This window comes from Tiliqua scincoides, chromosome 1 (genome assembly GCF_035046505.1).
Source record: "Tiliqua scincoides isolate rTilSci1 chromosome 1, rTilSci1.hap2, whole genome shotgun sequence".
Lineage (NCBI taxonomy): Eukaryota > Metazoa > Chordata > Lepidosauria > Squamata > Scincidae > Tiliqua > Tiliqua scincoides.
In genome coordinates this window covers 234,349,269-234,368,052 of record NC_089821.1, presented here as the reverse complement: position 1 = coordinate 234,368,052, position 18,784 = coordinate 234,349,269, and the positions used below count along the sequence as shown (strand labels likewise).

The window sequence follows — 18,784 nt, the reverse complement described above, 5'->3', positions numbered from 1 at the left end:
TAGGATTGTGCCACAAGGCATAGTTATAGTCTTGAGCCTCTGAGATTAGTCCATGAATAGAAGCCACCACTACTGTTACTATGTGAGGTGCGTTCCTTCAGCAGGTCAAGGATATGTCACAATTCTTGTGCCTTCCAATTAACCATCAAGTGGTCCTATCCACTTAGTCAGAGTTGTCTAAACAAGTGTAGGTATGGTAATAACTGTGGGGAACTTCTGAATGTTTCTTTCAGTGAACAAGCATACAAATGTTGACAGTACCACCAGATGTAAGCCTCCATATCTACAACATATGCAAAAGAAAGCTTTAATTGTCAACATTTGAACAAACTCCAGAAAAGCTGACAATGGTTTTCACCATTATGCTAGGTGTCTGTATATACATCGTGCAATATTACAGGAGACAGTGGGTGATGATGGAGTGAGCCATGAACTGTAGCATAACAATATCCTTTTACTTTTGACAGCCTGATTTCAAGTGTGGTCATGATTCTGCTTTAATAGCCTCAGGGCCCAATCCTGTTTAACTTTCCAGCATCAATGCAACCATGCCAGTGGGATGTGCGCTGCATCCTGCAGTGGTGGGGGCAGTCAAGGGAGCCTCCTCAGAGTAAGGGAGCATTTGTTCCCTTATCTTGGGGCTGCATTGGTGCTGGAAAGTTGTTTAGGACTGAGCCTTTAGTGAATGATTTGCATCTGGAACTTGGCAAAGCGTCTATATCTTGTAAATGCCATGTGATTTCTCAGTAGTTTTTAACATCATGAATTATTGTTGTCCTTATTGTCTTTCTGTAGGACTTGATACAAATTAGGCACAGTCTAGAATCAAAACTTGAAATTTTCCAAGGGATAATGGGTAGACCTTGGACTACTGTATGCCCATTTCCAAGTTACCATTCTATTAGGTATAATAGGTAGACCAAACAAGATAATAGTATTTTTTCATCGCTTAAGTTATAAATATTTTAAATTCATCTGGCCGGATATGTTGGCTGTAGCCAGGAATTTATAAATATTTAAGATATTATGGACCTGTTGTACAGTACTTTGTAGTCTCAGTGACTCAGTGAGAACACAAACATTAATTAAAAATATATACAATACAGTAGGCTCCCGTTATCAGTGGGGATTCTGTACCCAGAATCCCCCACAGATTCCAAAATCTGTGGATGATCAAATTAGGGCAGCAAAAACCCTCTGGACGCAACCAGAGCTGTGTGCTCCAGTCGTGTTTGGAGGGTGAAGCAATGAAGACACAGTCACATTGTCCAAGGTTCAGGAAGGGAGCAAAACCAGGCTGGCTTGCTTCAGGGAGAAAGCACTCACACACCCCCAGCCAGCCTCCTCGCCTTCCTTTATTATCCTCCCTCTCAGCCCAGTACAAAGTCCAGTAGGTAAACACTGTAAGTTCCACTCTAGCCTAGTCCAAGGGTCAGTCGGTGAACAATGCAAGTTCCTCAGGGGATTTTTCATTTTGTTGATTCAGCCTGTTTACTCAGTCTGCTTCCAAGCTCAGGCATCACCCAGTCTGCCTTGCGACTCGGGGTCACCCTGGAGTGTGCCCCGAGGGGGTGAGTGTGCTCACTGGCCCTTTGTCACGTAAGCACAAAGGGTAAGGTCTGGGTAAGGTCCGGTATTCCCCTGATTATTCCCTTCAGAGGGTCCAGGTTGGGCTACTCCACAGGTTCAGAACTTGCAGATGATCAAATCCACTGATACCAAACCTGTGGATAAAATGGGCTGACCTGTGTATATCTCTAACTTGTAAAAAAGGGATTACAAAATAGTTGGAGCATTCCTTGCTTTTGAGTGGGGCTGCTGAAATGTAGGAAATCATAGCAGAAACTCGTGTGGTGAAACTAAAAATAGAAATAAAAACAAAACACCTTGTATGTGTGTTTCCCAGTGTTGGACAATATAGTCTCAGCATTTCAAGTTTTATTCAATAATTTGATATATGTAAGAGTGAATATGCCAAAATTCACATTCACTGCACATAAAAACATGGGGCTGTAAAACCAACTCAAACCTGCCAAATAAAATTTTGCAGGATTTTCTTTTTGCCAAATTGTAGATTTCTGTACTGTAATACCTGGACCAAATCCATAACAAACAAACTGCTGAAGAGCTCTTAAGTACAAGAACATTCAATTCTGTCTTTCAGTATCATACAGAACTCAGAACAGAAATAAGATAGTTAAAACAATTTATTTCTAAGTGATTAATACTCTGGTTTTGAAGTCATTAGTTCTTTCCATTTCACTAATGTTATAAAAGAATAATCTCCTAGGAATTCTTTGCATGCCATGCCTCTTCCATTTCAGACTCCTAACAAGAAAAATAGAATTCACATATATGTATCAAGAATATATACTGACAAAATGAGTGAAACTAGTAACACCTCTGTCAGTGCAATAGTCTTTGCTGCTGATAAGGTAAAGCCACTAAAGAGTTGCATGCATTCGATCACATCATTACAGCATGAAGCATATCATCTTTTATTTAAATCAGTGTTTCTCAATCAGTGGTATGGGTACCACCAGTGGTACTTGAGATGGTATCTGGTGGTACTTGCAGGACTCCTGGAACCTGCTGCCCAGAAGTGAGACAAGGAATGCAACACAAAAAATAGTGATGGGAGACTCCAAAACTTGCTTTTCTGCGTTCAGAAAAGCCCTCCCGTCCACCCTGAACCTTTTACTGGCTTTTCTGGGGTTGCATCTGGCTTCCCAACCCAGAAGTAATGTTGTCATTGTCAGTTACTTTGAAAAGGTGGACTATGTGAAGTGGTACAGCAGAGGGCAAACCTTGAGTAACACTGATTTAAATTCTAGCCTGAGTGCATCAGTGATGTTCAGCTAATGAAATAATGAGATGGTTGGTGCTAAATAGTAGAGGCTCTTCACAGAAACATCTCTGTTGATTACCAAACCATACTTACCAAGCAGTATTGAAAATCAAGGAAAACACATTCATATCTATAATAATGTTAGCACTATTGAGCAATATAGCACTATATAGCAATAATGTGAAGGTGTATGACGATGTAGTCATAAAAATGGGTTGCAGCTAAATTGGAGGGCATGGCAACCATAAGTTCTTTTTCTAGTAGGTGGTTTCCCATTTTTCACGCTTTTCACCCTTGATTTTTTTCCTTTTTTCTTTCCCTTTGGACTCTAACTTCAGTCCCTGCTTCAAAAACTTACACTGTCATGCAGTCATGTTTCCAGACAAGAGGTACTCATGGTTGCTCATCTCTCTATACCAGGTGTGGCCAACCTTTCAACTCTAGGGCTCCTGCACCTTTAACAATTGGGCAGAGGGAGGGAATTTTAGCAGAGAAATTCCCAGAGGGAATCTGGGAGATGACAAGCTGCACCTGCTGAAATTCCTTCTTCTGCCCAATTGTTAAAGGTCCAGAGCCCTAAAGTTAAAAGGTTGGCTATATCCACGCTCAATCCTTTGGCTGCAATCCTCTACACACTTCCCTGGGAGCAAGTCCCATTGAATTTAATGAACCTTACTACATGCATTGGATTGTACTGTTTGTTTCCTTGCTTCTTAAACACAGTAGGTTTTTTTCTCTTTCATTTTTATGAAGTGTTTGGTTGTTAGGTACACAAATAGGTCTGACATGAATGTGGGACTGAATGTTTAAGACTGCTGATATCTGTTTCTGGATGTGCTGTAAGGCACATGTAACGTGCATTGACTACTTGTCAGACTGACTACTTGTACAGGGACAAGTACAGGAGCTCATGGCACAACTTTGTGGATTAGCATAAAATGAGAAGGAAAATAAGGAAATGGGTATATTTAGCTTTTATTATGGGGATAATAGTACAATAACAGGGAAGGGGAATAAAAATAATAATGCAGTGCAATAGTCCTACACACTCACATAGGCAAAAGGAAAGAGAGGAACTCTGTACATTGAAAAGGAGTGCATTATACAGCAAAATGGAGGAAGGGAGGGAAGAGGAGAAGCAGAATGTTAGCATCTTTGTGAAATCGGAGAGATTACCCAGAGGGAACAGATATTGAAAATCTGGGAGTTTTCCTGTAGCAAGGAGAAAAGTAGAAGACCAGAAGGAGGGAGAGAGGAAAGGCAGGAAAGCACTAAAATTCCAGTCTTGGCATGTGACCATGGCACAGTCTGTGTTTGCTATCACCTGAACTAGGGCTGCAGGCAGTGAGTGAGACCCTTAGCAGGACGCGGGAAATGTCATTCTCTTTTGAAGGAAGGCTGTCACGGTTTCTCTCACTGACCTTGCGCATTCCTGGTTCACTGGCCAAAACCCCCAGTGAGTCAGAAAAGCATGTTTCCAACTTGTGTATGCTACTATCTCAAAGGTCTTAACACTCCATGAGAAAGCAGGGCATAGTTTCCAGGCAAATACATCTTACACTGAGTACAAGTTCTTGCGCATGTTCACCTGACTGGCCAAACACACTGCACAGGCTGGTGTATTAGTCCTCAGGGCAAACTGTCCTTCAGGAGGTGCCACCTCCCCTTCAGATACCAACATAGAAGTTCATAAGGCGATTTTGTATAAAATAATTCAATCCAATCATGGTGATAATTAAATGAAACAACTATATGAGAAATGATATGCAACACAAATATCTCAATTACTGAGTACATAGATTAATGGTTTGATTACAACAAGTAATTAAAGACTGTACTTGTGGCTTCTTGTGCAGTCTAATCTCCATTACCCTGCATAATATATAGACATTTCAAAGGAAGAATTAGAAACAGGGTCAAGAGTTTCAACAGTAGTAATAAATTAGCAGGTTTACTTTACTTTTTTAATTGTATGAACTCTTTGCAGAGCCAATTCAATGAGTTGAATTAATGAATAAATATATTCAGAGTAAGACGTTAATGATCAATGTGCACTGATTTGGAGCATTACAGGTTCTATTATCTATTACAAAAGCTGTGCTTATTCTATAACTTCAAGTATGGCTTCCACACATTGTTTTATTCTTTGTATGCTAGCCTTGAATCAAGCTCCACTTATTTCAATTGAATTTTCTTATATGTAACATATTTAGCGCCAAAATATAAGACCACTGTTCATCATTGTGCACATAAATTTAAGTGATTGTATCCCTTTTGTCCTAGAATGTTAAGGTTATAACTTATGGCAACTAATTAATAATGAAAATTTCTTCTTCAGTTCCTTTTGTACAAAACCAAGTTCTAGTAAAGATAGCAGTATGTTCAAGCACTGTTTGCAAAAAGAAAGGCCTTAAGCCAATTTAAAATGTCATAGTATCACATCTGAACTGGGCTGTAAGCTCCTGCATGTGTTAGCATGGTGCCTGTCTGTGTCATAAATTCCTGGTATGCTGCATTGCATTCAAAGGCAATATCACATGATTTCAATGTGATGGAACTTGGATCCCAATCCCAACCCCTTCCTGCAGGAGCATGCTGTATCCAATAAGGGTAGAGGTTGTGGATCAGGAGGCTTTGGTGGGTAAAGGAAATTGAAATCCCCTTATCCCTCTGTAGGCTTCCCACTCCTCAGTGGGTCTCCTTGGACCTGCGACAGCTCTTTAGCTGGTGCAAATCGAAGAAGAGAAAGGGGGTGGGGAGGCTGCTGATGGAGGGGATAGGATCCGGCGCATACCATGGCTGACAGATCTACACCCTCCAGCAGTTTGCCCCCTCTCCCTGCCCCTGCTGCTGCCTTACCTGCTCCAGCAGCTCCAGTGGGGTCTAGCAATGGTCAAGAAGCACTGCCAGCTCTTGTGGCAGCACTCCCAAAATGGCTGCCACTGGAGTACCACACTCTGTTTGGTGGCCAGTAGCTGACAGCCCAATCCTGGATAAGAATATTACTGTAGATACATTTTTAGATGTACACTGTTGCTTTCAAAATGGACTTTATTCTTTACCCCTCAAAGCTTTTTGAAGAGGAATGCCATTCAGAGGTCCAAGGAGGACAGTGGCTGTCTTCAGGAGTTATTTTCTTGTTTTTCAGCTATCATATAAAGGGGACACAGGAGTGTACTGGTTAGGAGTGTACTTCACTCCCCTGTGCATATGGGAATCCTGACTGTCCTGACATTTGGGATGATGAGTTCTATACTTTCCTATATTCATGGAAAGTGTTTATACACACACAGTTCAGTGGTTGCTTTGTTTTTTTCTCCGTGACAGTCTCTCAGCTTTCCTGGCTTGTGGGTCATGACCCACCAGTTTGGGAACCACTGCTGTAGGATTTGAGAACCATGATAAGTCTTTGCAGGGGTGAGGGGGTGGCGGCGATGCGATCACCAGGATTGTGCCACTGCAAGGGACAGGGGCTTTTGTTTTAAAACTGTCTGCACTGGCCTCCAAGGGGTGTGGGGAGCCCCACGGACCACTCTGCAGGGCTCCTTGTCCCTTGGAACACTGAAAAAGCGTAATTGCAGCCCACTTCTGCATTCAAAAATGCAATCACATTTTTTCTGACACTATCGCCAGGATCGTGCTGCTGCCATGCCCTCACCCCGCCACTTAACAGATCAGAGACAGGGCTTCTTGGGCTGGTGGGATGCGACCCAGTTTGAGAACATTGTCCAAGACATTTTTCCCAGCCATATAATTTTTTGCATGGAGGAGGATTCAAGTGGAATGTCTCAGGATTTTCTCAGTTTTGCTGTCCTAATAAATCCTACATTTCCTGCTCCTATAACATTTCAAGAGACTTAAAATCTTTTGTAGTGATGAATTCAAAATCTGTTTATTTTTATGTTTTCAGTGTAAGATAAGAAATGGGGGGAAAAGTGTTATGGAAAGTAGTACGATAATGATAGCAAGATCAAAGACAAACAAGAAGGGATGAAACAAGCTGAAATGATTGATGGATGATTTGTTGAACATCAACAATTGCCAGATCAAAGTTTTCAAGCTTTGGATATGCACTGGGAAAACTCTGCTTGAATTTGTGAAACTGGGCCTCATCTTTATAATTTTCTGATTTACACTTATTCAGGTTGTCCAAAAGCTGAATACAAAGTTTGTGTCCTCAAACTAGATTTAGATATGATTGAGATCTGTGTCTCAGCTGGCACTTCAGCTGGATTCAATGGGGTTCTACGTACTACCTCTGAATTGTCTGTAGGGTTTGATCTAGATATTTGGTGGGAGATACAGGAGCTTCAGTTCCTGTGGTAGATTCTGCCCCTTTCCATTTCTCCACTGCATATCATGCCCTCCTACCACTGCTTTGCGGATGTTCACCAGTACCCAGATCCTGGTCCTGTGTCTAGTCCAGCGATTTTCAACCTTTTTCATCTCACAGCATACTGACAAGGCACACCATCAGGTTTTTGATAACTGACAAAGCATAGCATGCTACCAGTGGGGGGGCTCACATTCCCCATTGGCCTTAATAAATGACCTTCCCCCAAATTCCTGTGCGCACCTGTGGATCACTCACAGCACACCAATGTGTCATGGCCCAGTAGTTGAAAATGGCTGGTCTAGTCCTTGCTCTTGAGAGTATTTTCAATTCAGACATGCTAGGTGTACCTGAAAGCTTATGTATTCACCAATTTGCTTGATAGTCATGTGTAGGTTTCCTAAAGCTTCAGTTCTAAACCCACGTGCAAGGAAGTAGGCCCCATTGAGCTTGCAGAACTTACTTCTGAGAAGATATGCATAAGGCTGCACTGCAGGAAGGCAGTGCACAAAGAATACCAAATCATCATTTACAGTTTTTTGATGTAACTTGTTCCCACTATTCATACAAATCTGTATCTGAATCATGTGTTCCTGATCATTTCCAGTAATGTGCTAAATTGTAGCATGACATGGTAGAGCACCACCGTTTGTAAACCACACAAAACATGATGATGAGGTCCCTGATGTTGTCCAGAGCCATTTTCACTCCGAGACAACAAAAGGGATTAAATAAGTACGTTGATTTCAAGCTGTCCATTGCCAGCACTTCGAAACAGTCCAGTGATACCTATCTCTGGATGTTCATGTTTGACAGTTACTAGCTTTCATGGCTTTAAAAATTTATTATTGTCATGGTTAAGGATTATGTGATACAAAGTTGCAATCTCTTTGCTATTGGTTTTATCACTGCTTTTTTATGTTCAGAAAAAATTGATTAAAAAGCAAGAAGAGATAAAATGGAACTCCTTAGAGACAGCTGCCCTTTTGACCATTTTCACTGGTCCTTCATCAAGAGAATGGAAACTTGATCAGGCACAACACTAGGACTTACAGAGACAACGTCATGGCAGACACAGTTGTGCATTTGAGTCAGTCGTAATTTGTTTATAAGGTCTCTTATGTCTGTTCCATTTTGAGCCACTGAGAGAGTGAACTTATCTGATATGCTCCCCTGGAGTATCAGAAACTCATAATCTTTTGCACCAGTATTTTTCTCTTGTTTTTACATTTTTGGAAAAACAATGTATTTCTGTTTCATAAGGCTATTGTCCAATGATTGATGATGATGTTTTGTTTTCTAGTGCTATCTTTTCAAATTAAAAGCAGCTTAGATTTTGTGTTGGAGCTTTATATGTTAAAATAGCTATTTGTTTCTTTTTCACCTCTTACCTTTTTCTAGTATGTGTTTTTTTTGTGGGACTGTACTAAATATAAAGTGATTTTGATTTGCCGGCAGATGATAAGTTATTTGTCAGAGAGAATGACAAATCTACTTGTCTGCAAGAATGCTGAGGTAGGGATTTGGTACAGGCACTACCTAAATTGCCTTTGTGAACTGCAGAGGATAGAAATCTGGAGACAGAATTAACTTTCAGTCTCTTCATTTATTATATACAGTATTCGTACAAAAAAAATTCCAGCACACCTAATTTGCTTTAGTTCTATGCAGAAACACACCCACAAGTCGACCTCACAGATAAGTCGAGGGCAGGTTTTGAGCAAAAAAAAAATCATGGCATTTTCTGTGACCCTTGGATAAGTCGGGGGTTAAACTTAGGGAGGTGTCTGACTACAGTTTTGTCTGATTTTACCTGGGGCCAGATCCTGAAAAATAACCTACCAGTAATTGTTACCTAAGAACTATACAGTCTCTAATTTATTAAAAACAGTAGTAAAAACACAGTATACATACATAGTATATATAGTACGTATACCTAGCATAGCAAAAACTGTTTTTAATACAGTCTCTAATCTAATTAAAAATATGAGCTATCTCATAGATCAGGTGTCTCCAAACTTTTTGGCAGAAGGGCCACATCATTACAGATATTCTTCTTTGATAAAAGCACATGGGAGTGAAAGAAACTGGAAAGAACACTTCTTGCCCAGGGAAGAACACTGCACAGTGGGGAGATTTAAATGCACATGGGGTTTCATTTCATCAAGCAGGGATTCAGATGGGGGGAAGGGGAGTGAAAGAAACTGGAAAGAACACCTCTTACCCAGGGAAGACACTGCACAGTGGGGAGATTTAGATGCACATGGGGTTTCATTTCATCAAGCAGGGAGTCAGATAGGGGGAAAGGGAGTGAAAGAAACTGGAAAGCAGCACCCAATTTACTCAGAGGTAGACCTTCTTCAGGAGTAGGGGCAGCAGCACCTCCTGGGTCTCGTGTGGGGTTGTGGGATTCCTGGCAGCCTCGCCTCCTGTCCGTCTTGTCGCTCCATTGCGCAAGGAGCCGGAGGAGCCCTGTAGGAGGCAGGGCGGTGGGGGGACAGTCTGCTGGCCCAGTGCTCCCCCACGCCCACTCAGAGCCGCTGCACGCACTCACTTAAGTCCTGCCGTCCGCGGAGCGGGGGTGTCCTGGCTGCTGCCGCAGCCGTCACCAGACTGATGGAGGGCAGGGAGCGTGCGGGAAGCAACCTTTGCTGCCCACTCCCGAGCGCACGGCTGCATTTGTTGCGAACATGGAAGGAGGCACGCTGCCTCCACACCAGGGAGCATCTGGTGGGGAGTAGGCAGCACAGGACGCTCCCTGCATGCTCCCTGCCCTCCATCAGTCTGGTGGTGGCAGCAGCAGCCAAGATGCCCCTGCTTCACTCCCTACCTCCACAGGTGAACTGCATGCAGTGGCACTGAGTGGGCGTGTGAGAGTGCCAGGCCAGCAGGCTGTCCCCCCACTGCCCTGCCTCTTCCAGGGCTCCTCCAGCTCCTTGCGCAATGGGGGGACTGGACAGGCTGGAAGCAAGGCTGCCAGGAATCCCACAACCCCACACCAGATCCTAGGAGGCGCCGCTGCCCCTTCTCCTGCAGAGTCCCTCCCTGACCCAGGCAGGGTGCAGATGGCCCCCTTGCCCCCTCAGTCTGCCTGCATGACTGCACAGATAAGACGAGGGGGCAATTCTCCCTTCATTTCCGGGCACAAATAATCGCCTTATAGGCGAGTACCTACGGTAATTCCATTTTAAGAGAAGAAATACTGTCATTTACCCTCCTGATCTACTGGGTGACTTCTGATGTCAGGTATTATGAAAAAGGAGAAAACACTTTTTTTTTCTCCTTCGTCTTTCTCCACACCATAATTTTATAGACCTCTATCATAGCCATTTTTTATCTAAGGAACCCCAAATTCTTTAGCCCAAACGTTCCCAAACTTTCTCCGTTCACGGTGTCCCTACAGTTCTCGATAATTTTTTCATATAGTTCCATTGGTGTGTTTCTCTTGAAAATACCCCACGGTGCCCCTGTTAGTTTGCGGCAGCATTCCAGGATGCTTCAGCACACTGGATGGGAATTGTGGCTATAACCTTCTTTGTGGGGAAGGTGCTCCAACATTAGATCATGTGGGTTTACCTTTTCCAACTCTGATCTCCTTTCAGAAGTGGGGCAAACAGAACTGTACAGGTGTTACAGATAGGATTACACCATACGTTTTTATAAAGGCATTATAATCCTGCAGTTCTTATTTTCAGTTCTTGTCCTCATGATCTCTAGGAAATGTTTTTCCCCTACACAGCTGTCACATATTTCTGTATGCAGAAAGTGCCAGTTTCAATCCCTGGCATCTTCAGGACAGAGAAAAATTCCTGTCTGAAACCTTGGAGAGCCACAACCGTACTGAACTAGATGAATCAATTGGTCTGATTCAGTATAAGGAAGCTTCCTATGTTCTCATTAGTGTATATGTGGTGTTACTGCCTCCTCTTTAGAGTTGTTCCTGTAAGGGTTAAATATCTTTTTATTTAAAATAGTGTTTTAATTGCTGGGGATGGGTGGGCTGGGAAAGCAGTCATTGGATACTTTCTTTTTAGTTCTGATATTTAATGCTGATTTTTTGCTTTTAATATGGTTTGCATTGCTCTGATATTGCTGCTGATTTTTAAATGTTATGCACTGTGTGGTCTGCCATCTGCTGGGTTGTGCTGCTGTTATGGAGCTTATTTTATGGGATGCATTTTTTAAATTTTATATTTCAATCTGTGTATTTTTAGTATTCATTTATTTTTATATTCATTACCGATAACTGTCTTGCAGTGCCATTGAGAAAAAACGGCGTAGAAAACATTTAAATAAGATGACTTTTATGTCCCAATTCTCATCACTTTATACTTATACTTTATATTTATCTCCATGCAAGCCTAGCCAGTCAGCAAGTCCTACCTTAAACTGTGTACCTCTGACAGGATTGTGCAGGGTTGTCTCCTATCTGAATTGCCCTCCTGTGCATATGGAGGTATGATTTAGAACCTAAGCATAGGTCAGCCTTTGTTCAGAAGCCAGAGCATTGGCAGGATAATTAAGATTGGGATCAGCATGCCACATTTCTTCAAAATTAAAATATTGCCAATGGGAAGTACATGTGAGCTGAAGTAAGTGCCAACAGTGTGGTATCTTGGGTAAGAATTGGTAGCAGAACAGGAAGTCCCCATGGATGGCAAACACAAGGCAACAGTGGCGTGGCTAAGGGAGTGCAGGGGGTAGCAACTGCACTGGGCAACAAGCTTTAGGGGGACAACAACCTGAGCTGACACTAGCGGCCAAAATTGTGAAAACCTTGGTCGTTTCAAATAATACCATCATGTTATATACCATTTAATGCAGAATTTAATGCAGAGTGCAATGAAACAAACCACATCAAAATATCTCTATCAAAAGTTATACCCAAATAACCAGAAAATAAAACACAACTGCATAATGTAACTAAAACAGAATTTTCTTAAAACTGACCAATGAGATTGATTGTTCCAAGAGCTGATTAGGTAGTGTTATGATACAGCAGGGAACCAATAAGGTGTTAATATGGGGAGAGCCTGGGGGGAGGCAGCAGATCAACTGGGTGGCAAGCTGCTGGGGGGAGGAGGCAGATTTTCCCCTATTTTCACTTTTTTAAAAGCCCAAGTGTGACGTCACTTCTGGGGCATCATTTTGAACTTGACACCGGGCTACTTGATTATTAACTATGCCATTGCAAGGCAAAAAGGTGTTATGAAATCCAAGGAATCTGGGAAGCATCAGGTAGCTTGCATCGGGTGGCTTAGAAGCTGGTGGGGAAGACATTCCACCTTTGCATTCACCTATTCTTTCTCCTTTCTTACATAGTGATGATAGTGAAGACAGGTCAAATTGCCAGAAGTTGGCCCTACAGAAACATTTTGTAATAGTCCTATTTATACAGAAGATGAGTAATAGAGTTTTAAGACTGTGAGTGGGATTCCCAAAACTCAAGATTGTGGAAGAGTAAATCCCAAGAACCTGGAGAAGCTGGCCCATCGCACCTGATAACTATTGTCCCCATGAAGCACAGGACTTCATGCATTCATGTGCAGATTTTTATTGGATAAGGGCTGCCTAATGGAGCAAGAGCATGCCAGAATAATCAGACAATAAAAGGATGCCATTACTTGAACATTTTGCACATTCTGATATCTAAACACTTGTGATCAATGCTACCACCCTAGTGATGGAACTAGCTTAATAATAATGGGTTTACCTATACCTCTAGTTTCTAGACTTAAAATCTTCTTCATAAGAACATATGAAGAGCCCTACTGGATCAGGGCCAAGGGCTCATCTAGTCCAGCTTCCTGTATCTTACAGTGGCCCACCAGATGCCTCAGGGAGCACAAAAGACAACAAGATCTTTTTTTAGATTGTGAGCCCTTTTGGGACAGGGAGCAATTTAGTTATTTGATTTTTCTCTGTAAACCGCTTTGTGAACTTTTAGTTGAAAAGTGGTATATAAATACTGTTAATAATAATAATAATAACAAGATACCTGTACCCTATTGCCTTTCCCTTTCTGACTTTCAGAGGTAGGCTCCCTCTAAAACTTGGTGGTTTGTCATGGCTTGTAACCTGTGGTGGGCTTTTTCTCTATCAATCTATCCAATCCTCTTTTAAAGGCATCTAGACCAGGTGCCACCAGCACATCTTGTGGGAAAGAGTTCCACGGATTGATTACTTGGGTAAAGAAATTCTTTCTTAACATAAGAACAGCCCCAGCTTCCTGTATCTCACAGCGGCCCACCAAATGCCACAGGGAGCACACCAGATAACAAGAGACCTGCATCCTGGTGCCTCCCTTGCATCTGGCATTCTGACATAGCCCATTTCTAAAATCAAGAGGTTGCACATACACATCATGGCTTGTAACCCGTAATGGATTTTTCCTCCAGAAACTTGTCCAATCCCCTTTTAAAGGTGTCCAGGCCAGATGCCCTCACCACATCCTGTGGCAAGGAGTTCCACAGACCAACCACATGCCGAGTAAAGAAATATTTTCTTTTGTCTGTTCTAACCCTCCCAACACTCAATTTTAGTGGATGTCCCCTGGTTCTGGTGTTATGTGAGAGTGTAAAGAGCATCTCTCTATCCACTCTGTCCATCCCCTGCATAATTTTGTATGTCTCAATCATGTCCCCCCTCAGGCGCCTCTTTTCTAGGCTGAAGAGGCCCAAACGCAGTAGCCTTTCCTCATAAGGAAGATGTCCCAGCCTAGTAATCATCTTAGTTGCTCTATTTTGCACCTTTTCCATTTCCACTATGTATTTTTTGAGATGCGGTGACCAGAACTGGACATAATACTCCAGGTGTGGCCTTACCATAGATTTGTACAACGGCATTATAATATTAGCTGTTTTGTTCTCAATACCTTTCCTAATGATCCCAAGCATAGAATTGACCTTCTTCACTACCACCGCACATTGAGTCGACACTTTCATCGACCTGTCCACCACCACCCCAAGATCTCTCTCCTGATCTGTCACAGACAGCTCAGAACCCATCAGCCTATATCTAAAGTTTTGATATTTTGCCCCAATGTGCATGACCTTACACTTACTGACATTGAAGTGCATCTGCCATTTTGCTGCCCATTCTGCCAGTCTGGAGAGATCTTTCTGGAGCTCCTCACAATCACTTCTGGTCTTCACCACTCGGAAAAGTTTGGTGTCGTCTGCAAACTTAGCCACTTCAACCCTGTCTCCAGGTCATTTATGAAGAGGTTGAAAAGCACCGGTCCCAGGACAGATCCTTGGGGCACACTGCTTTTCACTTCTCTCCATTGTGAAAATTGCCTATTGACACCCACTCTCTGTTTCCTGGTCTTCAACCAGCTCTCAGTCCATGAGAGGACCTGTCCTCTAATTCCCTGACTGTGGAGTTTTTTTTAGTAACCTTTGGTGAGGGACCATGTCGAAAGCCTTCAGAAAGTCCAGATATATAATGTCCACGGGTTCTCCCGCATCCACATGCCTGTTGACCTTTTCAAAGAATTCTGTAAAGTTCATGAGGCAAGACTTACCCTTACAGAAGCCATGCTGACTCTCCCTCAGCAAGGCCTGCTCGTCTATGTGTTTTGAAATCCTATCTTTGATGAGGCATTCCACCATCTTACCCGGTATGGATGTTAGGCTGACCGGCCTTTAGTTTCCCGGGCCCCCCCCCTTTCCCTTTTTAAAGATAGGCGTGACATTTGCTATCCTCCAATCTTCTGGCACCGTGGCCGTTTTGAGGGACAAGTTGCATACCTTAGTCAAGAGATCAGCAACTTCATTCTTCAATTCCTTAATAACCCTTGGGTGGATGCCATCAGGGCCTGGTGACTTATTGATCTTTAATTTATCAATGAGGTCTGAAACCTCTTCTCTTTCAGCCTCTATCTGACTTAACTCCTTGGTCAGGAGGGGCCATTCAGGCAGTGGTATCTGCCCGATGTCTTCTGCCGTGAAGACAGATGCAAAGAACTCATTTAATTTCTCTGCCATCTCTAAGTCTCCTTTTATCTCCCCTTTCCCTCCCTCACCATCCAGAGGGCCAACTGCTTTTCTGGCGGATTTCCTGCTTCTAACGTATTTGAAGAAGCTTTTATTATTCCCCTTAATATTGCTGACCATGCGTTCCTCATAGTCTCGCTTGGCCTCCTTCTTTTGTCTGTTCTAACTCCCCCGCCACTCAGTTTTAGTGAATGGCTCCTGGTTCTGGTGTTGTGTGAGAGGGAAAAGAACTTCCTTCTATCCTTCCTATGTATAATTTTCTATGTCACAATCATGTCATTTCTGAGGCACCTCTTTTCTAGGCTGAAGAGCACTGAAGCTGTAGGGAAGTGCCCCAGCCCACTAATCCTTTCTGTCGCTCTCTTCTGCACCTTTTCCAGTTCCACTGTATCCTTTCATAATGATGACTTACTTCAGTTTATATAAAGGTTATTATTCTGAAAATCATGATAACTAAGAACTGTAGAACACAGACTCATTTTGTGATCAATCAGAGCTAGTAGTGTGGAAGGTTGTAATTTGTCTCTGTTTCTTGTCTTCTCCAACTGGTTATATCTTCCATGTACCTGTGTGAAACTGAACAAGATAAAGGGGGCTGACCTGTTGTGAGGAGGAGACGGGGAAACCAGGTAAACATATTCTTTGCGTGTTGCAGAGATTCCCCCAAGGTCAGTAGGCCACAACAGCTGGTGCTATGCAGATTTTGTTCGCCTAATTAGATGTTTCACATAGAGCTCATATACCATCTGCTTAGTTTTTTCATTACAGTGCCCAAACTAGAAATCAGAAACATGGCAAGTGTCAGCAACAATATTCAATTCAAAATTACGGAAAGGTGTCAGCCGTTAATTTGTCTGCAGTACTTCCATAGGAACACGTTTGTGGGTGATCTGCTCTCTAACTCATAGCACCAATCACCTGCAAAACAGCATGTTGTGGGTTTGGAATTTGACAACAGATAACTGCTAGTCCACACAGATAGCAGTTTTGATCCAGGAGAAAGAGCTAATGCTGTTCCAGGATAGTAATAGTGGCTCTCAACCCTTATAATCTACAAAATTGTTGCCCAAAGCTTTTATGAGCACTCTCTAGCAGAGAGCAAAGATGATCAGGACACAGGTTTTATTATTACTCTGGACATTACAGCCTGCATAATGGTGAGTAATGATAGTTATCCCTGAAAAAGCTAACACAGTAGCAAAATGGGGCTTCATGACCACTCTGTTTGCCAAGGAAGGCTTAAGCTACTGAGAAAATTCACAGTGTTGTCACTGGATTTCAGTTTGCCTCTTGTAAGTTTACATATAAACAATGTAAATATCAATTACTTGGCTACAAGTGAAAGTGATCAAGGAGAACTGTATTTTCTTTTTTTGCTTTTGAATATGATAGGGTGTGCTAACAATATCTATATAGGTTCTCTGTTTCTATTCTGAGACCTACAAAATTGAAAGATGTTTTTATTGGGTTTTTTTTTAATTATTCAGAAAGAACAAAAATTTTGTGAATGACTCAATAAAGGTAAGTATGCAGTAATTCATAGGAAATTCTAATTTACTGATGGAGTTTATTGCTGCAAATAATTGATACCAGTAATTATTTTTCTGTTTTATGTTCAGATTAGCACTCACAGCCATGGTCTAAAAACCAATAATTTACAAGAGCCAGAGGTGCTGGCGGGCTATGATGACAGGCCTTTTAATGACTTGGGTAGTTTAGATGTTCAGCAATAGCTACCGAAGGGACTGTAATGAATATTCAGCTTGATGGCATCCATTGATATTAAATCACAGAAAATGATTTTAAGTGTCCTGTAAAACTTAAATTAACATATTGTAGTGTACAGACACTTTATTTTACTAAAAGTGCTCCCACTAAGTTCCATAAAATTGAGCTGGCAATAGCTGATTCTTTAAAAATTAAAGAGAGGAGGCAGCAGGTTCCTTGCAGAGGTACATGGGATTATCAGCATGCTTACATTGTAAGAACGGAGGCTTGGGCTGTGCCATCTGAAATTGCTGACAGCTGCTAACGTCAGCCCTGTACCATGTGTGAGTACATTAATCATGTTACTGGCTACATCTGTTCTTGGGAAGGGGACAGGTCTTGCCTTTGAGGACAGGTACCTGGCTATAAAAGGCCCTGTTTTCCCATTGTTATGCAGAGTGGAATGTCAGCCCATTACAAGAGACTGTTGGACTGTGATAAGAACTAATTGACTGGCAATGCCTAATTTGCATTGTGTTTTTGATTCACAGAAATCAATGGATGACCGGAAAGTCACAGTGTTATTGAGGTCAGCCCAGGCACACAAATAATCATATGGTTAGATTTAATTCCCAGATTACTGGGATTGTTGTGTGTTCTTCTCTCTCTAGTGTCTTTTAAAATTCCTTGTGCTGTAATATATTTTTAGGGCAAGAGGGCTGACAACAGCAGTATAGATAAAGTATTTTGCTGCTCCTGTGCAGAAAATATACAGTGAATTAGTTGCTGGGAAATGGATTGCAATGTGGACAAGTGCAACTGATAGCTTGTTTATTGGCATTAAGATGTAGCATCATAGGGCATATACTGACAATGGACACATGAAATTTTTTATCCAAATGGCATCGAATTTTCATGAGGAATTTTACTTTCAATAAATTTCTCTGAAGAATGCATTTATTATGCTGTAAGTCTCAGGTATTTTTGTTCTCTTAAAATAGATTATTTTAAGAACGAGGGTTCTATTTTGGCAACCAAACCTATATTTTCAAGCTGCAAATAATTATTTGAGGAATGAATATATCTCCCCTCACACTGTTTTGTAATTGTAGTTGTAAACATTAAAACTGATATATTGCAGTAATTTCAAATTAACAAAACCAAACCTGCACATAATCATAAGTGCTGTCGAAAGAACCAGTCTTTTGTATTCTAAACTGACCAGGTGTCAACTGTATTGTTGATCAGGGATGACAAACCTGTTTCTTACAGTGGGCCGAATAGCATTCATGGTGCCTGGTGAGGACTGGAAGGTCCATCATTAAGCAGGAAGTGATGTCATTACTTAGGTAATGGCCAGAAATAAGCACTTTGTTCTCATGTAGGAACTCATTGGCTGCAGATGACAGAAGAGAAAGTATGCAAATCTTGACCATATTTTCAAGATATGGCAGATATTGGAGAGCTAAGTGATGCCTCAGCAGAAGCAGCTCTGCTGAAAGGGTGGCCCATGTGATATTTGGGCTCTCTTGGGCCCAAGGCAGCAACTTCTTTCCCACCCCTCTTGGTCTGCACCTTCTCCTGTAGCATTCCTTGCCTTCTGAGCCTTCTGAGAGACAGAACGTCTCTCTCTCTCCTAGAGCCTCAACAAAAGCATTATTGGGAGAACCCTATTATCACGTAGGCTAGATAACAGTAGTGTACCTGAGGGGGGCAAAGGGGACAAATGCTTTGGATGCCAGACTTGTGGGGGGGGCAGCTCCACATCACCATCCTCTCCACTGCGACACCTCCCCCCGCAGCACTCAGCCACCAACAGTATCAGCATGCTCATCTGAGGGCTTCCCCCTGAGGGCCTCCCCCCAGAAGGGCCACAGAAGCTGCGCACAGCCCTCAGGA

General features: G+C 42.3%; 1 protein-coding gene across 2 annotated transcripts in view; it reads left to right on the top strand.

The window, feature by feature from the left end:
• The window catches only part of SMYD3 (SET and MYND domain containing 3), a 429,466-nt gene that overhangs the window by 148,048 nt on the left and 262,634 nt on the right, over nt 1-18,784 (top strand). Inside the window, exon 1 of one of the 2 annotated variants that reach the window (XM_066611504.1) lies at nt 16,311-16,335. The exons of the other annotated variant lie outside the window; for it this stretch is intronic. The gene's annotated coding sequence lies outside the window, so the exon portion shown is untranslated. Of the gene's footprint in view, nt 1-16,310; nt 16,336-18,784 lie in introns of those variants that run through there. 2 annotated transcript variants of the gene reach the window in all.